Source organism: Salmo salar, unplaced genomic scaffold (assembly GCF_905237065.1).
Source record: "Salmo salar unplaced genomic scaffold, Ssal_v3.1, whole genome shotgun sequence".
Classification (NCBI taxonomy): Eukaryota; Metazoa; Chordata; class Actinopteri; order Salmoniformes; family Salmonidae; genus Salmo; species Salmo salar.
This window is the reverse complement of record NW_025549372.1, coordinates 6,090-31,746: the sequence shown is the minus strand read 5'-3', so window position 1 is coordinate 31,746 and position 25,657 is coordinate 6,090. Positions and strand designations below refer to the sequence as shown.

At 48.8% G+C, this 25,657-nt stretch overlaps 1 pseudogene; it reads left to right on the top strand.

The window, feature by feature from the left end:
- Positions 1 to 23,559, top strand: part of LOC123736413 (low-density lipoprotein receptor-related protein 6-like) — a 59,626-nt pseudogene extending 36,067 nt beyond the window's left edge.
- Positions 23,560 to 25,657: the final 2,098 nt, after the last annotated feature.

The following is a 25,657-nucleotide window of genomic DNA, read 5'->3' as shown; positions in this document are numbered from 1 at the left end:
GCTGTCTCCTATACTAACCCTGAACCAGGGCTCGTACTGGGTCCTGTCGCTGGGTAACTGCTGTCTCTATACTAACCCTGAACCAGGGCTCGTACTGGGTCCTGTCGCTGGGTAACTGCTGTCTCCTATACTAACCCTGAACCAGGGCTCGTACTGGGTCCTGTCGCTGGGTAACTGCTGTCTCTATACTAACCCTGAACCAGGGCTCGTACTGGATCCTGTCGCTGGGTAACTGCTGTCTCCTATACTAACCCTGAACCAGGGCTCGTCCCTGGATCCTGTCGCTGGGTAACTGCTGTCTCCTATACTAACCCTGAACCAGGGCTCGTACTGGGTCCTGTCGCTGGGTAACTGCTGTCTCTATACTAACCCTGAACCAGGGCTCGTACTGGGTCCTGTCGCTGGGTAACTGCTGTCTCCTATACTAACCCTGAACCAGGGCTCGTACTGGGTCCTGTCGCTGGGTAACTGCTGTCTCTATACTAACCCTGAACCAGGGCTCGTACTGGGTCCTGTCGCTGGGTAACTGCTGTCTCCTATACTAACCCTGAACCAGGGCTCGTACTGGGTCCTGTCGCTGGGTAACTGCTGTCTCTATACTAACCCTGAACCAGGGCTCGTACTGGGTCCTGTCGCTGGGTAACTGCTGTCTGAGCTGAAGACTCATATCTGTCCATCTGTCCTGAGCTCCATCATTAACCCCCAACCTGAAGACTCATATCTGTCCTGAGCTCCATCATTAACCCCCAACCTGAAGACTCATATCTGTCCTGAGCTCCATCATTAACCCCCAACCTGAAGACTCATATCTGTCCTGAGCTCCATCATTAACCCCCAACCTGAAGACTCATATCTGTCCTGAGCTCCATCATTAACCCCCAACCTGAAGACTCATATCTGTCCTGAGCTCCATCATTAACCCCCAACCTGAAGACTCATATCTGTCCTGAGCTCCATCATTAACCCCCAACCTGAAGTCTCATATCTGTCCTGAGCTCCATCATTAACCCCCAACCTGAAGACTCATATCTGTCCTGAGCTCCATCATTAACCCCCAACCTGAAGACTCATATCTGTCCTGAGCTCCATCATTAACCCCCAACCTGAAGACTCATATCTGTCCTGAGCTCCATCATTAACCCCCAACCTGAAGACTCATATCTGTCCATCTGTCCTGAGCTCCATCATTAACCCCCAACCTGAAGACTCATATCTGTCCTGAGCGCCATCATTAACCCCCAACCTGAAGACTCATATCTGTCCTGAGCTCCATCATTAACCCCCCAACCTGAAGACTCATATCTGTCCTGAGCTCCATCATTAACCCCCAACCTGAAGTCTCATATCTGTCCATCTGTCCTGTCGTCCCTCTGTCCCCTCTCTGGTTCGTTCCAGGTACATGTACTGGACGGACTGGGGCGAGGTTCCTAAGATCGAGCGGGCCGACCTGGACGGGACCGAGAGGCTAGTGATGGTCAACACCTCCCTGGGCTGGCCCAACGGACTGGCGCTGGACTACGCCGACCGGATGATCTATTGGGGCGATGCCAAGACGGACAAGATAGAGGTATTTCACGCTGTCTATTTCCCTACCGGATGGATGGATGGATGGATGGCTGAATGGAGGGAGGGATGAATGGATGGATGAATGGATTGATGGATGGATGGAGGGAGGGAGGGAGGGAGGGAGGGGTGGGTGGGTGGGTGGGAGGGAGGGAGGGAGGGATGGATGAGTGGATGAATGAATGGATGGATGAATGGATGGATGGATGGATGAATGGCTGGATGGCTGAATGGAGGGATGGATGGATGAGTGGATGGATGGATGGATGATGGATGGAGGGAGGGAGGGAGGGATGAATGGATGGATGAATGAGTGGATGGATGGATGAATGAGTGGATGAATGAATGGATGGATGGATGGATGAATGGCTGGATGGCTGAATGGAGGGATGGATGGATGAGTGGATGAATGAATGGATGGATGGATGGATGGATGAATGAGTGGATGGATGAATGAATGGATGGATGATGGATGGAGGGAGGGAGGGAGGGAGGGATGAATGGATGGATGGATGGATGAATGAGTGGATGGATGGATGGATGGATGAATGAGTGGATGGATGGATGGCTGGATGGATGAATGGATGGATGGATGGATGGATGGATGAATGAATGAATGGATGGATGGATGAATGGATGGCTGGATGGATGAATGGATGAGTGGATGGATGGATGAATGGATGAGTGGATGGATGAGTGGATGGATGGATGGATGGATGGATGGATGAATGGATGGATGGATGGATGGATGAATGGATGAGTGGATGGATGAGTGGATGGATGAGTGGATGGATGGATGAGTGTTTTCAGAACGTCTTCATGTGGGTCACGTTCAGCCCTCCGCTGGGTTGGCATGTTCCATCAGCTGGTGTGTTGTGGGGGGGCTGTGTGGAGGGGTGGGTAGCTAGCCATGTGTCTGTGGGGGGGGTAGCCGTGTGTCTGCGGGGGGCTGTAGTGGAGGGATGGGTAGCTAGCCGTGTGTCTGCAGGGGGGGTAGCCGTGTGTCTGCGGGGGGAGGGGGGGCTGTAGTGGAGGGGTGGGTAGCTAGCCGTGTGGAGGGGTGGGTAGCTAGCCGTGTGTCTGCAGGGGGGAGGGGTAGCCGTGTCTCTGCGGGGGAGGGGGGGGTAGCCGTGTGTCTGCGGGGGAGGGGGGTAGCCGTGTGTCTGAAGGGGGGGAGTTTGCCGTGTGTCTGCGGGGGAGGGGTGGGTAGCTAGCCGTGTGTCTGCAGGGGGGGGAGGGGTAGCCGTGTGTCTGCGGGGGGAGGGGGGGCTGTAGTGGAGGGGTGGGTAGCTAGCCGTGTGTCTGCAGGGGGAGGGGTGGGTAGCTAGCTGTGGGTCTGCGGGGGGAGGGGGGGCTGTAGTGGAGGGGTGGGTAGCTAGCCGTGTGTCTGCAGGGGGGGAGGGGTGGGTAGCTAGCTGTGTGTCTGCGGGGGGGCTGCTCCAGGGACCCTGTTCGGCTGCACACCGTGTGGAGCGACCGCTCTCTCTACCACTATGAACAGCCTGACACACACACACGTCCTCTAGCAGCATCACAGGCACTCTACCACTATGAACAGCCTCACACACACACACACGTCCCCCAGCAGCGTCACAGGACCATTATCTCCTTCCAGAAGGGAAGTCATACGACCAGGGAGTTATTACCCGATCGATGGACACGTTTGAAGGGCATCGGAATGGTTCTGGCTCAACATAATCTCCGGTGGACAGATTCTGAATCTCTGTTTGCTGTGGCGCCGTAGATTCTCCTTAGAAGCTGCTACCAAGTTGGTAACATAGAAACGTTGCTGTGGCGCCGTAGATTCTCCTTAGAAGCTGCTACCAAGTTGGTAACATAGAAACGTTGCTGTGGCGCCGTAGATTCTCCTTAGAAGCTGCTACCAAGTTGGTAACATAGAAACGTTGCTGTGGCGCCGTAGATTCTCCTTAATCAGTACATCAGCCCAGAGCCCAGAGCAGCAGTGAGGTCCTCCTATGAGGACTAGTCTACACCATGACCCAGCTGTAATCAATACCTCAGCCCAGAGCCCAGAGCAGCAGTGAGGTCCTCCTATGAGGACTAGTCTACACCATGACCCAGCTGGATCAGTACCTCATCAGCCCAGAGCCCAGAGCAGCAGTGAGGTCCTCCTATGAGGACTAGTCTACACCATGACCCAGCTGGATCAGTACCTCATCAGCCCAGAGCCCAGAGCAGCAGTGAGGTCCTCCTATGAGGACTAGTCTACACCATGACCCAGCTGGATCAGTACCTCATCAGCCCAGAGCCCAGAGCAGCAGTGAGGTCCTCCTATGAGGACTAGTCTACACCATGACCCAGCTGGATCAGTACCTCATCAGCCCAGAGCCCAGAGCAGCAGTGAGGTCCTCCCTATGAGGACTAGTCTACACCATGACCCAGCTGGATCAGTACCTCATCAGCCCAGAGCCCAGAGCAGCAGTGAGGTCCTCCTATGAGGACTAGTCTCCACCATGACCCAGCTGGATCAGTACCTCATCAGCCCAGAGCCCAGAGCAGCAGTGAGGTCCTCCTATGAGGACTAGTCTACACCATGACCCAGCTGGATCAGTACCTCATCAGCCCAGAGCCCAGAGCAGCAGTGAGGTCCTCCTATGAGGACTAGTCTACACCATGACCCAGCTGGATCAGTACCTCATCAGCCCAGAGCAGCAGTGAGGTCCTCCTATGAGGACTAGTCTCCACCATGACCCAGCTGGATCAGTACCTCATCAGCCCAGAGCCCGGAGCAGCAGTGAGGTCCTCCTATGAGGACTAGTCTACACCATGACCCAGCTGGATCAGTACCTCATCAGCCCAGAGCCCGGAGCAGCAGTGAGGTCCTCCTATGAGGACTAGTCTACACCATGACCCAGCTGGATCAGTACCTCAGCCCAGAGCAGCAGTGAGGTCCTCCTATGAGGACTAGTCTCCACCATGACCCAGCTGTGATCAGTACCTCAGCCCAGAGCAGCAGTGAGGTCCTCCTATGAGGACTAGTCTCCACCATGACCCAGCTGTAATCAGTACCTCAGCCCAGAGCAGCAGTGAGGTCCTCCTATGAGGACTAGTCTACACCATGACCCAGCTGGATCCATACCTCAGCCCAGAGCAGCAGTGAGGTCCTCCTATGAGGACTAGTCTACACCATGACCCAGCTGGATCAGTACCTCAGCCCAGAGCAGCAGTGAGGTCCTCCTATGAGGACTAGTCTACACCATGACCCAGCTGGATCAGTACCTCATCAGCCCAGAGCCCAGAGCAGCAGTGAGGTCCTCCTATGAGGACTAGTCTACACCATGACCCAGCTGGATCAGTACCTCAGCCCAGAGCAGCAGTGAGATCCTCCTATGAGGACTAGTCTCCACCATGACCCAGCTGGATCAGTACCTCATCAGCCCAGAGCCTAGAGCAGCAGTGAGGTCCTCCTATGAGGACTAGTCTCCACCATGACCCAGCTGGATCAGTACCTCAGCCCAGAGCCTAGAGCAGCAGTGAGGTCCTCCTATGAGGACTAGTCTACACCATGACCCAGCTGGATCAGTACCTCAGCCCAGAGCCTAGAGCAGCAGTGAGGTCCTCCTATGAGGACTAGTCTACACCATGACCCAGCTGGATCAGTACCTCAGCCCAGAGCAGCAGTGAGGTCCTCCTATGAGGACTAGTCTCCACCATGACCCAGCTGGATCAGTACCTCATCAGCCCAGAGCCCAGAGCAGCAGTGAGGTCCTCCTATGAGGACTAGTCTACACCATGACCCAGCTGGATCAGTACCTCATCAGCCCAGAGCCCAGAGCAGCAGTGAGGTCCTCCTATGAGGACTAGTCTACACCATGACCCAGCTGGATCAGTACCTCATCAGCCCAGAGCCCAGAGCAGCAGTGAGGTCCTCCTATGAGGACTAGTCTACACCATGACCCAGCTGTGATCAGTACCTCAGCCCAGAGCAGCAGTGAGGTCCTCCTATGAGGACTAGTCTACACCATGACCCAGCTGTAATCAGTACCTCAGCCCAGAGCAGCAGTGAGGTCCTCCTATGAGGACTAGTCTACACCATGACCCAGCTGTAATCAGTACCTCAGCCCAGAGCAGCAGTGAGATCCTCCTATGAGGACTAGTCTACACCATGACCCAGCTGGATCAGTACCTCATCAGCCCAGAGCCCAGAGCAGCAGTGAGGTCCTCCTATGAGGACTAGTCTACACCATGACCCAGCTGTAATCCCCCCTGGTACCACGTTTTAAAGTTTGGGGTACCTCCAGAAACCCGATCGTAAAATTCCTTGACTTTTCGTGGTGCTGACAGTTGAGCCACTGTGGGAAGTTAGAGTCTTTCGCGCCATGTGGTGATGGGTACAGATGTAATGCAGGGAGGGGAGTGGGGGTCGATGTGAGTCCTACCCAATTTCCCTCCATGGGGTCTCGAACTTCCATATGGAAATGACTAGTCTCAAAGCAACCCTTTGTTCTCTACAGTTGGCATCCTCACACAGCATATTATCATGGTGCGATATGTTCCAATACATAAGCTTAGGGTTTGTTGCTTTTAATCTGAACCCAATTGCCCCCCCCCCCGTAGCTCAGTGGGGCAGTGTGGGAAAGACTGGGTGAGGGGTGGGGGGCCCTACCAGAGAGGGGGGCCCTACCAGAGAGTTTGGTAGGGTCTGCTGGGTTGGTTGGTGGTGGTAGCCTGGGTTCTGGGTTCTGCTGGGTTGGTTGGTGGTGGTAGCCTGGGTTCTGCTGGGTTGGTTGGTGGTGGTAGCCTGGGTTCTGGGTTGGTTGGGTGGTGGTAGCCTGGGCTCTGGGTTCTGCTGGGTTGGTTGGTGGGTTATAGCCTGGGCTCTGGGTTCTGCTGGGTTGGTTGGTGGGATATAGCCTGGGTTCTGGGTTCTGCTGGGTTGGTTGGTGGGTTATAGCCTGGGCTCTGGGTTCTGCTGGGTTGGTTGGTTGGTGGTGGTAGCCTGGGTTCTGCTGGGTTCTGCTGGGTTGGTTGGTGGTGGTAGCCTGGGTTCTGGGTTGGTTGGGTGGTGGTAGCCTGGGCTCTGGGTTCTGCTGGGTTGGTTGGTGGGTTATAGCCTGGGCTCTGGGTTCTGCTGGGTTGGTTGGTGGGTTATAGCCTGGGTTCTGGGTTCTGCTGGGTTGGTTGGTGGGTTATAGCCTGGGTTCTGGGTTCTGCTGGGTTGGTTGGTTGGTGGTGGTAGCCTGGGTTCTGCTGGGTTCTGCTGGGTTGGTTGGTGGTGGTAGCCTGGGTTCTGCTGGGTTGGTTGGTGGTGGTAGCCTGGGTTCTGGGTTCTGCTGGGTTGGTTGGTGGGTTATAGCTTGGGTTCTGGGTCTCCTCCAGAACGATGTTTTGATCTAGAACAAGATTTTTGCGGGCCAGAGCCACATCTGGTTTCCGATTTTGCTGCTTCCACTCCAGCTGCGGTTCCCCCCCTCTTTTTAGAATCGCCCCAGAATGTGAAACACACAACCCACCGTGGACACGCACACACACGTTTGTTTTACTATCCTTGTGGGGACCAATTTGATTCCCATTTTGAAAAATCACCGTCCCACCTCACTGAGAAAGGAGACTTGATTGGACAACACATCAGGAAACACCAATTAGAAAGCGTTCCACCAGGAAACGCTGGCCCACGTCGACTCCGATGCTTCCCACGGTTGTCAAGTTGGCCCGTAGTGGATCTCTACTCCCGAACAAGCTCGTTCCATCTCATCCCACAGGTGATCGATTTGGGTTGAGATCAGGTGACTGGGCAGGTCACTGGCAGGTACGCTGAATTCACTGGCATGTTGGTGAAACCGTTCCTGGGGACAATCCAAGCCTTGTGGCATTATCCTGCTGGGGGGGGGGGGGGGGGAAAGTATTCATTCCATTTTTTACATTTTAGTCATTTAGCCTGTTAGGGCTAGGGGGGCATTATTGACACGGCTGGATAAAAAACGTACCCGATTTAATCTGGTTACTACTCCTGCCCAGTAACTAGAATATGCATATAATTATTGGCTTTGGATAGAAAACACCCTAAAGTTTCTAAAACTGTTTGAATGGTGTCTGTGAGTATAACAGAACTCCTATGGCAGGCCAAAACCTGAGAAGATTCTGTACAGGAAGTACCCTGTCTGACCATTTCTTGAACTTCTTTGCCATCTCTATCCATTACAAAGGATCTCTGCTATAACGTGACACTTCCTACGGCTCACATGGGCTCTCAGAAGGCGGCAAAAAGCGGAATCGTGGCTTTGCAGGCTCTGGCTGAAACAAAGTAGCGCGTTTGGGTAGTGGCTGGTTACAGTACTGTGAGACTCAGGCACGTGCCCGCGTCGACCGAACAATACTAGCGTTAAACATGATAAGGACTCCCTCACTGAACAATACTAGTGTTAAACATGATAGGACTCACTGAACAATACTAGTGTTAAACATGATAAGGACTCACTGTGAACAATACTAGTGTTAAACATGATAAGGACTCACTGTGAACAATACTAGTGTTAAACATGATAAGGACTCACTGAACAATACTAGTGTTAAACATGATAAGGACTCCCTCACTGTGAACAATACTAGTGTTAAACATGATAAGGACACACTGAACAATACTAGTGTTAAACATGATAAGGACTCCCTCACTGAGCAATACTAGTGTTAAACATGATAAGGACTCACTGAGCAATACTAGTGTTAAACATGATAAGGACTCCCTCACTGAACAATACTAGTGTTAAACATGATAAGGACTCACTGAACAATACTAGTGTTAAACATGATAAGGACTCACTGAACAATACTAGTGTTAAACATGATAAGGACTCCCTCACTGAACAATACTAGTGTTAAACATGATAAGGACTCACTGAGCAATACTAGTGTTAAACATGATAAGGACTCCCTCACTGAACAATACTAGTGTTAAACATGATAAGGACTCACTGAACAATACTAGTGTTAAACATGATAAGGACTCACTGAACAATACTAGTGTTAAACATGATAAGGACTCCCTCACTGAACAATACTAGTGTTAAACATGATAAGGACTCACTGAACAATACTAGTGTTAAACATGATAAGGACTCACTGAACAATACTAGTGTTAAACATGATAAGGACTCCCTCACTGAACAATACTAGTGTTAAACATGATAAGGACTCCCTCACTGAACAATACTAGTGTTAAACATGATAAGGACTCACTCACTGAACAATACTAGTGTTAAACATGATAAGGACTCACTGAACAATACTAGTGTTAAACATGATAAGGACTCACTCACTGAACAATACTGGTGTTAAACATGATAAGGACTCCCTCACTGAACAATACTAGTGTTAAACATGATAAGGACTCCCTCACTGAACAATACTAGTGTTAAACATGATAAGGACTCACTGAACAATACTAGTGTTAAACATGATAAGGACTCCCTCACTGAACAATACTAGTGTTAAACATGATAAGGACTCCCTCACTGAACAATACTAGTGTTAAACATGATAAGGACTCACTCACTGAACAATACTAGTGTTAAACATGATAAGGACTCACTGTGAACAATACTAGTGTTAAACATGATAAGGACTCCCTCACTGAACAGTACTAGTGTTAAACATGATAAGGACTCCCTCACTGAACAATACTAGTGTTAAACATGATAAGGACTCCCTCACTGAGCAATACTAGTGATAAACATGATAAGGACTCCCTCACTGAGCAATACTAGTGTTAAACATGATAAGGACTCACTGAACAATACTAGTGTTAAACATGATAAGGACTCCCTCACTGAGCAATACTAGTGTTAAACATGATAAGGACTCCCTCACTGAGCAATACTAGTGTTAAACATGATAAGGACTCACTGAACAATACTAGTGTTAAACATGATAAGGACTCACTGAACAATACTAGTGTTAAACATGATAAGGACTCCCTCACTGAACAATACTAGTGTTAAACATGATAAGGACTCACTGAACAATACTAGTGTTAAACATGATAAGGACTCACTGAACAATACTAGTGTTAAACATGATAAGGACTCACTGAGCAATACTAGTGTTAAACATGATAAGGACTCACTCACTGAGCAATACTAGTGTTAAACATGATAAGGACTCACTGAACAATACTAGTGTTAAACATGATAAGGACTCCCTCACTGAGCAATACTAGTGTTAAACATGATAAGGACTCCCTCACTGAACAATACTAGTGTTAAACATGATAAGGACTCACTGAACAATACTAGTGTTAAACATGATAAGGACTCCCTCACTGAGCAATACTAGTGTTAAACATGATAAGGACTCACTCACTGAGCAATACTAGTGTTAAACATGATAAGGACTCCCTCACTGAACAATACTAGTGTTAAACATGATAAGGACTCCCTCACTGAACAATACTAGTGTTAAACATGATAAGGACTCACTCACTGAACAATACTAGTGTTAAACATGATAAGGACTCACTGAACAATACTAGTGTTAAACATGATAAGGACTCACTGAACAATACTAGTGTTAAACATGATAAGGACTCCCTCACTGAGCAATACTAGTGTTAAACATGATAAGGACTCACTGAACAATACTAGTGTTAAACATGATAAGGACTCCCTCACTGAACAATACTAGTGTTAAACATGATAAGGACTCACTGAACAATACTAGTGTTAAACATGATAAGGACTCACTGAACAATACTAGTGTTAAACATGATAGGGACTCCCTCACTGAACAATACTAGTGTTAAACATGATAAGGACTCCCTCACTGAACAATACTAGTGTTAAACATGATAATGACTCCCTCACTGAACAATACTAGTGTTAAACATGATAATGACTCCCTCACTGAGCAATACTAGTGTTAAACATGATAAGGACTCACTCACTGAGCAATACTAGTGTTAAACATGATAAGGACTCCCTCACTGAACAATACTAGTGTTAAACATGATAATGACTCCCTCACTGAGCAATACTAGTGTTAAACATGATAAGGACTCACTCACTGAGCAATACTAGTGTTAAACATGATAAGGACTCACTGAACAATACTAGTGTTAAACATGATAAGGACTCCCTCACTGAGCAATACTAGTGTTAAACATGATAAGGACTCACTCACTGAGCAATACTAGTGTTAAACATGATAAGGACTCCCTCACTGAGCAATACTAGTGTTAAACATGATAAGGACTCACTCACTGAGCAATACTAGTGTTAAACATGATAAGGACTCCCTCACTGAGCAATACTAGTGTTAAACATGATAAGGACTCACTCACTGAGCAATACTAGTGTTAAACATGATAAGGACTCCCTCACTGAGCAATACTAGTGTTAAACATGATAAGGACTCACTCACTGAGCAATACTAGTGTTAAACATGATAAGGACTCACTGAACAATACTAGTGTTAAACATGATAAGGACTCCCTCACTGAACAATACTAGTGTTAAACATGATAAGGACTCCCTCACTGAACAATACTAGTGTTAAACATGATAAGGACTCCCTCACTGAGCAATACTAGTGTTAAACATGATAAGGACTCCCTCACTGAGCAATACTAGTGTTAAACATGATAAGGACTCACTGAACAATACTAGTGTTAAACATGATAAGGACTCACTGAACAATACTAGTGTTAAACATGATAAGGACTCCCTCACTGAACAATACTAGTGTTAAACATGATAAGGACTCCCTCACTGAACAATACTAGTGTTAAACATGATAAGGACTCACTGTGAACAATACTAGTGTTAAACATGATAAGGACTCACTGAACAATACTAGTGTTAAACATGATAAGGACTCCCTCACTGAGCAATATGGCTGCATGCTGATGGACCCTTGTCAGAAGTGCTGCACTATGAAGGGAAATGGTGTCATTTGGGATGCTGCCTCACCGGGGCTGTATTTCTGAGGTCTGGACTTCTGTTCCTCCAGTCTGTCTGTCTGCATGAGGTCTGGACTTTCTGTCTGTCTGTCTGTCTGTCTGTCTGTCTGTCTGTCTGTCTGTCTGTCTGAGACTCCACCTTCTGTTCCCCAGGGGGGTCTCTTCGGCCGGAGGCCTGGGGGGTCTCTTCGGCCGGAGGCCTGGGGGGTCTCTTCGGCCGGAGGCCTGGGGGGGTCTCTTCGGGCCGGAGGCCTGGGGGTCTCTTCGGCCGGAGGCCTGGGAGTCTCTTCGGCCGGAGGCCTGGGGGGTCTCTTCGGCTGGAGGCCTGGGGGGTCTGGGGGTCTCTTCGGCCGGAGGCCTGGGGGTCTCTTCGGCTGGAGGCCTGGGGGGGGGTCTCTGAGCTCCTACCTGAACTTATTGGCTTGGTCTTCAAGGTGTTCACTGGGTTTATCCTCTGATTCTCTCTCTCTCCCCCTTCTCTCTCTCTCTCTCCCCTCTCTCTCTCTCTCTCCCCTCTCTCTCTCTCTCTCTCTCCTCTTCTCTCTGTCTCTCTCTCTCTTCTCTCTCTTCTCTCTCTCTCTCTCTTCTCTCTCTCTCTCCCCTTCTCTCCCCTCTCTCCCCTTCTCTCCCCCCAGGTGATGTGTATGGACGGTTCAGGCAGGAGGATCCTGGTAGAAGATATGCTTCCTCACATCTTTGGCTTCACTCTGCTGGGCGACTACGTCTATTGGACCGACTGGCAGAGACGCAGCATCGAGAGGGTTCACAAACACACGACAGAGAGAGAGTTCATCATAGACCAGCTACCGGACCTGATGGGGCTCAAAGCTACATATGTACACAAGACCTTCGGTAGGTGTAACAGCCTGAACCCTGACCCTCTGAACCCTGACCTCTGAACCCTGACCCTCTGAACCCTGACCTCATGGGACTCAAAGCTACATATGTACACAAGACCTTCGGTAGGTAACACAGCCTGACCCCTGAACCCTGACCCCTGACCTCACGGGGCTCAAAGCTACATATGTACACAAGACCTTTGGTAGGTAACACAGCCTGACCCCTGAACCCTGACCTCACGGGACTCAATGCTACATATGTACACAAGACCTTTGGTAGGTAACACAGCCTGAACCCTGACCCCTGAACCCGGACCTCACGGGGCTCAAAGCTACATATGTACACAAGACCTTTGGTAGGTAACACAGCCTGACCCCTGACCCCTGAACCCTGACCTCTGAACCCGGACCTCACGGGGCTCAAAGCTACATATGTACACAAGACCTTTGGTAGGTAACACAGCCTGAACCCTGACCTCTGAACCCTGACCTCACGGGGTTCAAAGCTACATATGTACACAAGACCTTTGGTAGGTAACACAGCCTGAACCCTGACCCCTGAACCCTGACCTCTGAACCCGGACCTCACGGGGCTCAAAGCTACATATGTACACAAGACCTTTGGTAGGTAACACAGCCTGAACCCTGACCTCTGAACCCTGACCTCTGAACCCTGACCTCACGGGGTTCAAAGCTACATATGTACACAAGACCTTCGGTAGGTGTAACAGCCTGAACCCTGAACCCTGACCCTCTGAACCCTGACCTCACGGTGCTCAGCGCTACCTAAACTCCACTCTATGTATTTGGACAGTGAAGCTACAGTTTTACGTCGGGCTCTCTACTCCACCATTTTGTTTCATACATATCTGTTTTATCGTTTGGAAATGAAGGCACTACGTCCACACACACACACACACACACACACACACACACACACACACACACACACACACACACACACACACACACACACACACACACACGGGAAGACGTCATAACTGTAAAGACAGATTAACCTGTCTGGGAAATACTGCCCCCTATTCCCCAACAGGTTAAGAACATTTCCCTACGAGTCCTAAATGGCACCCTATCCCCTAACAGGTTAATTATTAGTAGTTAAACGTCAGGTTTCTGGTCCATATTGATAGCAGACAGTAACTACGTCCAGCTGGTCCCATATTGATAGCAGACAGTAACTACGTCCAGCTGGTCCCATATTGATAGCAGACAGTAACTACGTCCAGCTGGTCCCATATTGATAGCAGACAGTAACTACGTCCAGCTGGTCCCATATTGATAGCAGACAGTAACTACGTCCAGCTGGTCCCATATTGATAGCAGACAGTAACTACGTCCAGCTGGTCCCATATTGATAGCAGACAGTAACTACGTCCAGCTGGTCCCATATTGATAGCAGACAGTAACTACGTCCAGCTGGTCCCATATTGATAGCAGACAGTAACTACGTCCAGCTGGTCCCATATTGATAGCAGACAGTAACTCTACGTCCAGCTGGTCCCATATTGATAGCAGACAGTAACTACGTCCAGCTGGTCCCATATTGATAGCAGACAGTAACTACGTCCAGCTGGTCCCATATTGATAGCAGACAGTAACTACGTCCAGCTGGTCCCATATTGATAGCAGACAGTAACTACGTCCAGCTGGTCCCATATTGATAGCAGACAGTAACTACGTCCAGCTGGTCACTTTACAAACTTGATGGATGCATTTGCTGTTAGTTTTGGTCGTCGGGCAGACTGTCACGCCTGCTCCCCTCATCTCTGCTGCTCCTCTCATCTCATCCCTGCTGCTCCTCTCATCTCATCTCTGCTGCTCCCCTCATCTCATCTCTGCTGCTCCTCACTCATCTCTGCTGCTCCCTCATCTCATCTCTGCTGCTCCTCTCATCTCATCTCTGCTGCTCCTCTCATCTCATCTCTGCTGCTCCCCTCATCTCTGCTGCTCCCCTCATCTCTGCTGCTCCCCTCATCTCTGCTGCTCCCCTCATCTCTTCTGCTCCCCTCATCTCTGCTGCTCCCCTCATTTCTGCTGCTCCTCTCATCTCTATCTCTGCTGCTCCCCTCATCTCATCTCTGCTGCTCCCCTCATCTCTGCTGCTCCCCTCCCTCATCTCTGCTGCTCCCCTCATCTCTCTCTGCTGCTCCTGAGATGGTATTTCTTCTCGGGCTTGGACGCTAGCGTCCCCCCTGCGATCCACCAGTGAAATATCAGGGCGGCAAATTCAAAACAACAAAATCTCATAATTCAACTTTCTCAAACATACGACTATTTTACACCATTTTAAATCTCTCTTGATTACACATTTCCGATTTCAAAAGCTTTACAGCACAAAACATTGTTATTTAGGAGATACATAGACACAAATAATCGCACACCCATTTTCCAGCGAGGGACATGTGTCAATAAAACCAAACCACCTAAATGCAGCACTAACCTTTGTTGATCTTCATCAGATACTCTCCTAGACATCATTTACACAATCATGTATGTTTTGTTCGATAAAGTTAATATTTATATCCAGAAAGCATTTTACATTGGCCGTGATGTTCAGAAAATGTATTCCCACCAAAACCTCCGGTGAATGTGCACATCAATTTACAAAAATACTCATCATAAACGTTGACAAAATATATAACAATTATTTAAAGAATTATATACTACTCCTGATCACCTGTGTCGATTTTAAAAATAACTCACGGAGAAAGCACATTTTGTAATATTCTGAGTACAGAGCTCAGCCATCACAGTGACCTATACAGACACCCCCAATTAGTCTCAACCTAACTCAAATTAATATTACAAATATTCTCTTACCTTTGCTGATCTTCGTCAGAATGCACTCCCAGGACTCTACTTCCAAAATTTTTTTTGTTCAAATAATCTAATAATTTATGTCCAAATATCCGTTTTTTGTCTTCAGAGCACTATCAAAAAGGCATAGCGCGACCGAACCACGAAAAGTCTAAATGTTCCATTACCGTTCTTAGAAGCATGTCACGCTGTTTAAAATCAATCTTTATTATTTTTATAAAATTGATAATATTCCAACCGGACAATGCTATTCATTTAAAAAAAAGGAGGCAGCGCGCTCTCGAATTCCAATCTTTTGTCGCCAGGCAGTCCACTCCAGTGACTGAGCTCCTATTCTCTGCCCAGTGACAGAGAATGCTATAACTTTCTGAATGTTACGCCAATGAACCTTAGGAAGTGCAACTACCCCACAAACGTGTTTCGATAGAAATCATTCATTTCCATTCCTGTTTTTTTCTCAGGGTTTTTGCCTGCCATATGGTTCTGTTATACTCACAACACCATTCACGTTTTAGAACTCATGTTTTCTATCCAAATCTACTAATAATATCATATTCTATAGTAACCAGTTTAATTTGGAGTGTTTTCATTCGGCCATTAAACACTCCCCCTACACCCCAACAAAATTAACTTTTTATCCTCCCTTCCCTCTACTTCCCCTCTCTCTCTCCTCCTGTTCCCTCCTACTCCTCCCCTCCTACTACCTCTCCTCTCTCTCTCCTCCCTCCCCTCTCTCCTCCCTTCTCTCTCTCCTCCCCTTCTCTCCCCTCTCCTCCTGTTCCCTCCTACTTCCTCCCCTTCTCTCTCCTCTCCCCTCTACTGCCTCTCCTTCTCTCTCTCCTCTCTCTCTCCTCCTCTCTCTCTCCTCCTCTCCTCCTGTCCCCTCCTACTGCCTCCCCTTCTCCTCTCTATCTCTCCTCCTCTCTCCCCCTCTCTCTCTCCTCCTCTTTCTCTCTCCTGCCCTTCCGTCCCCTCCTACTGCCTCTCTCTCTCCTCCTCTCTCCCCCCTCCCCAGGTACCAACCTGTGTGCGGAGTCTAATGGTGGGTGCAGCCACCTCTGCCTGTATAAGCCAGTGGGCGTCCAGTGCCCTTCCCATTGGGCTGGAGCTATCACCTGTCCACCTGCATCGTCCCACCTTTCTCCTGTTCTCCCGCCACACAACATCGCCATCTCCTTGAACGACCAACCTCCATCCTACCGTTAACGTCCCACTCGACTTCGACATCACAGACAACCCGCATCTACTGGACGACATCCATTGAAGGTGGGGGAGGTCTCTCTCTGTCTCTCTGTCTCTCTCTCTCTCTCTCTCTCTCTCTCTCTTCTCTTATCTCTTGTTCTGATTTCTCTGTTCTTTATTTCTTCTTCTCTTCTTTTTGTTTTTTTTCTCTGTTCTGATCTCTGTTCTTGTGATATGTTGATATTTGCGTTATACGCTTATCTATATATGATGTTACGATATATACGATATATACGTTTTATATTTTTTTTATTGTTTGCGATATATATTTTGTTTACGTTATTGTTCAGCTAGCAAAAATATATGGGAAATATTGGCAGCAATACACAAATATTAGACAATATTGTATTTATGTATTATATTATTATTATTTTTATCGTGTATTATATATATTTATTGTTTTATATTATTATTTTGATATATATATATTATATTATGTATATTATTATTATATATTATTTTTTTTTCTTTATTATAATTATATAATATATATGAAAATTTTATATATAACTATGTAAACTTTTTATATTTATTCGTATTATATATTTTATATATATATCTCTTTCTTGGCTGGGTACTGAGTATGATGGCCTTTCAGAGGAGCAGAGTGAAACCGTTCTGTTTTAGTGAAGAGTTGCTAATGTGTCTAGGGGGTGGAGGGTGGTGGGTGGGGGGGGGGGGGGGGTGGTGGAGGGGGAGGAGATGGGGGAGGGGGGGGGGGGGGGGGTGAGGAGGTGGGGGGGGGGGGTGGGGGGGTGGGGTGGAGGGGGGGGGGGTGTGGGGGGGGGATGGAGTGAGGAGGTGGATAAATAATTAACACACACACAGTAAAAACACAAATGATAAAGCCCAGGTTACCTTCAGCCCATCAGTTGAGGGTAGGAGGCTGATAAAGCCCAGGTTACCTTCAGCCCATCGGTTGAGGGTAGCAGGCTGATAAAGCCCAGGTTACCTTCAGCCCATCGTTGAGGGTAGCAGGCTGATAAAGCCCGTTACCTTCCGCCCATCGGTTATGGTAGCGGGCTGATAAAGCCCAGGTTACCTTCAGCCCATCGGTTGAGGGTAGCAGGCTGATAAAGCCCGGGTTACCTTCAGCCCATCGGTTGATGTAGCAGGCTGATAAAGCCCAGGTTACCTTCAGCCCATCGGTTGAGGGTAGCAGGCTGATAGACCCAGTTACCTTCAGCCCATCAGTTGAGGGTAGCAGGCTGATAAAGCCCAGGTTACCTTCAGCCCATCGGTTGAGGGTAGCAGGCTGATAAAGCCCAGGTTACCTTCCGCCCATCGGGTTGATGCAGCAGGCTGATAAAGCCCAGGTTACCTTCAGCCCATCGGTTGAGGGTAGCAGGCTGATAAAGCCCAGGTTACCTTCAGCCCATCGGTTGAGGGTAGCAGGCTGATAAAGCCCAGGTTACCTTCCGCCCATCAGTTGAGGGTAGCAGGCTGATAAAGCCCGGGTTACCTTCAGCCCATCGGTTGAGGGTAGCAGGCTGATAAAGCCCAGGTTACCTTCAGCCCATCGGTTGAGGGTAGCAGGCTGATAAAGCCCAGGGTTACCTTCAGCCCATCTTGATGTAGCAGGCTGATAAAGCCCGGGTTACCTTCAGCCCATCGGTTGATGCGGCAGGCTGATAAAGCCCGGGTTACCTTCAGCCCATCGGTTGAGGGTAGCAGGCTGATAAAGCCCAGGTTACCTTCAGCCCATCGGTTGATGCGGCAGGCTGATAAAGCCCAGGTTACCTTCAGCCCATCGGTTGAGGGTAGCGGGCTGATAAAGCCCAGGTTACCTTCAGCCCATCGGTTGAGGGTAGCAGGCTGATAAAGCCCAGTTACCTTCAGCCCATCGTTGAGGGTAGCAGGCTGATAAAGCCCGGGTTACCTTCGGCCCATCGTTGAGGGTAGCAGGCTGATAAAGCCCTAGTTACTTCAGCCCATCAGTTGAGGGTACCTGATAACCCAGGTTACCTTCAGCCCATCGGTTGATGTAGCCGGCTGATAAAGCCCGGGTTACCTTCAGCCCATCGTTGAGGGTAGCCTGATAAACCCAGGTTACCTTCAGCCCATCAGTTGAGGGTAGCAGGCTGATAAAGCCCAGGTTACCTTCAGCCCATCAGTTGAGGGTAGCAGGCTGATAAAGCCCGGGTTACCTTCAGCCCTCGTTAGTAGCAGGCTGATAACCCAGGTTACCTTCAGCCCATCGTTGAGGTTAGCAGGCTGATAAAGCCCGGTTACCTCCGGTCACCAGCCTGATTGGCTGATGTACTAATCTTCTGGAAGAGAGCTGATGATTGGTGGAGGGAGGGGGAGTTTTTGTATGGTCCAACGATTGTTATGCGTTGTGTCTAATGATTGGTTGAGGGGGGGGGGGGGGGGTTACACTAATCGGTGTAGTTATTAACAAACAGCATTTCTACCTCCCATCCCTCTCCTCTCCTCTCTGCCTCTCCTCTCTCCTCTCCTCTCTGCCTCTCCTCTCTCCTCTCCTCTCTCCTCTCCTCTCCTCTCCTTTCTCCTCTCCTCTCTCCTCTCCTCTCTCCTCTCCTCTCTCCTCTCCTCTCCTCTCTCCTCTCCTCTCTCCTCTCTCCTGGCTCTGTTTATGTGGTCTTCACCCGCTCTGGGTTGGTCTTTCTTCGTCCCCCCCCCCCCCCCCCTCTCTCCTCCCCTTCTCCTCCCCCTCCTCCTCCTCCCTCTCCCTCCCCCACCTCCTCCCTCCTCCTCCTCCCTCCTCTCTCCTCCCCTCCTCCCTCCCCCCACCTCCTCCCCTCCCTCCTCCCCCCCTCCTCCTCCTCCTCCTCGTTGAATCTTTATGTCTGGTTGAGAACATCTATGTCTGTATTTCTTAGAGATGTCTGTTCTCTCAGGGTTTAGTGTTGATAGCGAGTAGTTGTGGATGTACATATTAATGATTTTAATGTTATGCCTGTTTTTTCCCACTTCATCATTCCTCAAATGAAGCCAATAGTAACCCCTCTTCCTCTCTCTCCTCTCCTCTCCTCTCCTCTCCTCTCCTCTCCTCTCCTCTCTGCTCTCCTCTCCTCTCCCTCTCTCCTCTCCTCTCCTCTCCTCTCCTCTCCTCTCCTCTCCTCTCCTCTCCTCTCCTCTCCTCTCCTCTCCTCTCCTCTCCTCTCCTCTCCTCTCCTCTCCTCTCCTCTCCTCTCCTCTCCTCTCCTCTCCTCTCCTCTTCCTCTCCTCTCTCCCCTCTTCCTATCTCCCCTCTTCCTATCTCCCCTCTTCCTATCTCCCCTCTTCCTCTCTCCCCTCTTCCTCTCTCCTCTCTCCTCTCTCCTCTCCTCTCCTCTCCTCTCCTCTCCTCTCCTCTCCCTCTCCTCTTCCTCCCCACCTCTCCTCTTCCTCTCCTCTCCAACAATCGTCGTGCGTTTATGAGCGGCAGCGCTCTAAACACGTGGTGGAGTTTGGCCTGGACTACCCAGAAGGCATGGCGGTGGACTGGCTGGGGAAGAATCTGTACTGGGCGGACACGGGACCAATCGTATCGAGGTGGCCAGAGCTGGATGGACAACACAGACGGTCCTGGTCTGGAAGGATCTGGACAGCCCTCGAGGCCCTGGCACTGACCCTGCTGAAGGGTAGGTACTGGACCCACCCTGCTGAAGTGTTCGGGCTAACAGGTCAACAAGCAAGCTAATGTAATGACTGGTTCAGGCTAACAGCTAGCTAGCAAGCTAATGTAATGGGAATTGAGACTGGTACGGCTAACGGCTAGCTAGCAAGCTAATGTAATGACTGGTTCAGGCTAACAGCTAGCTAGCAAGCTAATGTAATACTGGTTCAGGCTAACAGCTAGCTAGCAAGCTAATTAATGGGAATATGAAGACTGGTTCAGGCTAACGGCTAGCTAGCAAGCTAATGTAATGGGAATGTAATGACTGGTTCAGGCTAACAGCTAGCTAGCAAGCTAATGGGAATATGAGGACTGGTACAGGCTAACGGCTAGCTAGCAAGCTAATGTAATGGGAATGTAATGACTGGTTCAGGCTAACAGCTAGCTAGCAAGCTAATGGAATATGAGGACTGGTACAGGCTACAGCTAGCTTCAGCAAGCTAATGTATGGGAATGTAATGCCTGGTTCAGGCTACAGCTGCTAGCAAGCTAATGGGAATATGAAACTGGTTCAGGCTAACAGCTGGCTACAAGCTAATGTAATGGGAATTAATGACTGGTTCAGGCTAACAGCTAGCTAGCAAGCTAATGGGAATATGAAGACTGGTACAGGCTAACAGCTAGCTAGCAAGCTAATGTAATGGGAATGTAATGACTGGTTCGGCTAACAGCTAGCTAGCAAGCTAATGTAATAGGAATATGAAGAGACTGGTTCAGGCTAACAGCTAGCTAGCAAGCTAATGTAATGGGAATATAGACTGGTTCAGGCTAACAGCTAGCTAACAAGCTAATGTAATGGGAATATGAAGAGACTAGTTCGGCTAACAGCTAGCTAGCAAGCTAATGTAATGGGAATTGAAGACTGGTTCAGGCTAACAGCTAGCTAGCAAGCTAATGTAATGGGAATATGAAGAGACTAGTTCAGGCTAACAGCTAGCTAGCAAGCTAATGTAATGGGAATATGAAGACTGGTCCAGGCTAACAGCTAGCTAGTAAGCTAATGTAATCGGAATATGAAGAGAGGCTGGTTCAGGCTAACAGCTAGCTAGCAAGCTAATGTAATAGGAATATGAAGAGACTGGTTCAGGCTAACAGCTAGCTAGCAAGCTAATGTAATGGGAATATGAAGACTGGTTCAGGCTAACAGCTAGCTAGCAAGCTAATGTAATGGGAATATGAAGAGACTAGTTCAGGCTAACAGCTAGCTAGCAAGCTAATGTAATGGGAATATGAAGAGACTAGTTCAGGCTAACCGCTAGCTGGCAAGCTAATGTAATGGGAATATGAAGACTGGTTCAGGCTAACAGCTAGCTAGCAAGCTAATGTAATGGGAATATGAAGACTGGTTCAGGCTAACAGCTAGCTAGCAAGCTAATGTAATGGGAATATGAAGACTGGTCCAGGCTAACAGCTAGCTAGTAAGCTAATGTAATCGGAATATGAAGACTGGTTCAGGCTAACAACTAGCTAGCAAGCTAATGTAATGGGAATATGAAGACTGGTTCAGGCTAACAGCTAGCTAGCAAGCTAATGTAATGGGAATATGAAGACTGGTCCAGGCTAACAGCTAGCTAGGAAGCTAATGTAATGGGAATATGAAGACTGGTTCAGGCTAACAGCTAGCTAGCAAGCTAATGTATGGGAATTGAAACTGGTTCAGGCTAACAGCTAGCTAGCAAGCTAATGTAATGACTGGTTCAGGCTAACAGCTAGCTAGCAAGCTAATGTAATGACTGGTTCAGGCTAACAGCTAGCTAGTGATGGACAGGTTTCTGTGTACGTGATGAAAGGTCGGAGATACTGCTCCAAACTCCTCGGCCGGACTGCAAATTGTTTGACTAAGACCTCCTCTGCGAAGCGTTACAAATTTAATTACAGATTTCTCGACTAAATGTTGACTTAATCTGACCCAAGTTTTAGAGCGAAGAGACTATATGACCTATCACGGTTTGCTAGGTAACGACTAAGATTCATGGGAAAGTTAGACCCTACATAATGTATCGTTCTAGGTTTATGTACTGGACAGAGATTCAGTCTAATCTGTGTTTTAGTCCCTACAGTAATGTATCGTTCTAGGTTTATGTACTGGACAGAGATTCAGTCTAATCTGTGTTTTAGTCCCTACAGTAATGTATCGTTCTAGGTTTATGTACTGGACAGAGATTCAGTCTAATCTGTGTTTTAGTCCCTACAGTAATGTATCGTTCTAGGTTTTATGTACTGGACAGAGATTCAGTCTAATCTGTGTTTTAGTCCCTACAGTAAATGTATCGTTCTAGGTTTTATGTACTGGACAGAGATTCAGTCTAATCTGTGTTTTAGTCCCTACAGTAATGTATCGTTCTAGGTTTATGTACTGGACAGAGATTCAGTCTAATCTGTGTTTTAGTCCCTACAGTAATGTATCGTTCTAGGTTTATGTACTGGACAGAGATTCAGTCTAATCTGTGTTTTAGTCCCTACAGTAATGTATCGTTCTAGGTTTATGTACTGGACAGAGATTCAGTCTAATCTGTGTTTTAGTCCCTACAGTAAATGTATCGTTCTAGGTTTATGTACTGGACAGAGATTCAGTCTAATCTGTGTTTTAGTCCCTACAGTAAATGTATCGTTCTAGGTTTATGTACTGGACAGAGATTCAGTCTAATCTGTGTTTTAGTCCCTACAGTAAATGTATCGTTCTAGGTTTATGTACTGGACAGAGATTCAGTCTAATCTGTGTTTTAGTCCCTACAGTAAATGTATCGTTCTAGGTTTATGTACTGGACAGAGATTCAGTCTAATCTGTGTTTTAGTCCCTACGGTAAATGTATCGTTCTAGGTTTATGTACTGGACAGAGATTCAGTCTAATCTGTGTTTTAGTCCCTACAGTAATGTATCGTTCTAGGTTTATGTACTGGACAGAGATTCAGTCTAATCTGTGTTTTAGTCCCTACAGTAATGTATTGTTCTAGGTTTATGTACTGGACAGAGATTCAGTCTAATCTGTGTTTTAGTCCCTACAGTAAATGTATCGTTCTAGGTTTATGTACTGGACAGAGATTCAGTCTAATCTGTGTTTTAGTCCCTACAGTAATGTATCGTTTCTAGGTTTATGTACTGGACAGAGATTCAGTCTAATCTGTGTTTTAGTCCCTACAGTAAATGTATCGTTTCTAGGTTTATGTACTGGACAGAGATTCAGTCTAATCTGTGTTTTAGTCCCTACAGTAATGTATCGTTCTAGGTTTATGTACTGGACAGAGATTCAGTCTAATCTGTGTTTTAGTCCCTACAGTAATGTATCGTTCTAGGTTTATGTACTGGACAGAGATTCAGTCTAATCTGTGTTTTAGTCCCTACAGTAAATGTATCGTTCTAGGTTTATGTACTGGACAGAGTGGGGCGGAAGCCTAAAATTGAGGTCGGCGATGGACGGGACGGGCCGGATAATCTGGTACCCAACGTGGGCCGAGCCAACGGGCTGACCATCGACTATGCTGAGAGCGACTTTGCTGGACAGACCTGGACACTACGCTCATAGAGTCATCCAACATGCTGGGTGAGTTATATCACACACACACACACACACACACACACACACACACACACACACACACACACACAGACACAGACACAGACACACACACACACACACACACAAACACTCACACACAAACACTCACACACAGAGACACACACACACACAACAGAGACACTCACACACAGAGACACTCACACACAGAGACACACACACACACACACACACACACGAGACACTCACACACAGAGACACTCACACACGAGACACTCACACACAGAGACACTCACACACGAGACACTCACACTCACACACAGAGACACTCACACACAGAGACACTCACACACAGAGACACTCACACACAGAGACACTCACACACAGAGACACTCACACACAGAGACACTCACACACAGAGACACTCACACACAGAGACACTCACACACAGAGACACTCACACACAGAGACACTCACACCCGAGACACTCACACACACACACACTCACACACAGAGACACACACACACAGAGACACTCACACACAGAGACACTCACACACACACACACTCACACCGCACACTCACACAGAGACACACACACAGAGACACTCACACACAGAGACACTCACACACAGAGACACTCACACACACACACACACACACAGAGAACACCACACGAGAGACACTCACACACAGAGACACACACACAGTCAGTCAGCTCACTCTTTCATGCTCTCTCCTCTTTGCTTTGACTCTCCTTGTCCATCTCTCTCTTTCCACACTTCCTCTCCTCCTCCTCCTGTCTCCCAGGTCTAACTGTTCCCTCTCTCCTCTCCTCCTCCTCCTGTCTCCCCAGGTCTAACTGTTCCCTCTCTCCTCCTCCTCCTCCTCCTGTCTCCCCCAGGTCTAACTGTTCCCTCTCTCCTCTCCTCCTCCTCCTGTCTCCCCCAGGTCTAACTGTTTCCCTCTCTCCTCCTCCTCCTCCTGTCTCCCCAGGTCTAACTGTTCCCTCTCTCCTCTCCTCCTCCTCCTGTCTCCCCCCCAGGTCTAACTGTTTCCCTCTCTCCTCCTCCTCCTCCTCCTGTCTCCCCCAGGTCTAACTGTTCCCTCTCTCCTCCTCCTCCTCCTCCTGTCTCCCCCCAGGTCTAACTGTTCCCTCTCTCCTCCTCCTCCTCCTGTCTCCCCCAGGTCTAACTGTTCCCTCTCTCCTCCTCCTCCTCCTCCTGTCTCCCCAGGTCTAACTGTTCCCTCTCTCCTCTCCTCCTCCTCCTGTCTCCCCCAGGTCTAACTGTTCCCTCTCTCCTCTCTCCTCCTGTCTCCCCAGGTCTAACTGTTCCCTCTCTCCTCTCCTCCTCCTCCTGTCTCCCCAGGTCTAACTGTTCCCTCTCTCCTCTCCTCCTCCTCCTGTCTCCCCCAGGTCTAACTGTTCCCTCTCTCTCCTCCTCCTCCTGTCCCCCAGGTCTAACTTTCCCTCTCTCCTCTCCTCCTCCTCCTGTCTCCCCCAGGTCTAACTGTTCCCTCTCTCCTCTCCTCCTCCTCCTGTCTCCCCCAGGTCTAACTGTTCCCTCTCTCCTCTCCTCCTCCTCCTCCTGTCTCCCCAGGTCTAACTGTTCCCTCTCTCCCTCCTCCTCCTGTCTCCCCCAGGTCTAACTGTTCCCTCTCTCCTCTCCTCCTCCTCCTGTCTCCCCCAGGTCTAACTGTTCCCTCTCTCCTCCCTCCTCCTCCTGTCTCCCCAGGTCTAACTGTTCCCTCTCTCCTCCTCCTCCTCCTGTCTCCCCAGGTCTAACTGTTTCCCTCTCTCCTCCTCCTCCTCCTCCTGTCTCCCCCAGGTCTAACTGTTCCCTCTCTCCTCCTCCTCCTCCTGTCTCCCCAGGTCTAACTGTTCCCTCTCTCCTCTCCTCCTCCTCCTGTCTCCCCCAGGTCTAACTGTTTCCCTCTCTCCTCTCCTCCTCCTCCTGTCTCCCCCAGGTCTAACTGTTTCCCTCTCTCCTCTCCTCCTCCTCCTGTCTCCCCAGGTCTAACTGTTCCCTCTCTCCTCTCCTCCTCCTCCTGTCTCCCCAGGTCTAACTGTTCCCTCTCTCCTCCTCCTCTCCTGTCTCCCCCAGGTCTAACTGTTCCCTCTCTC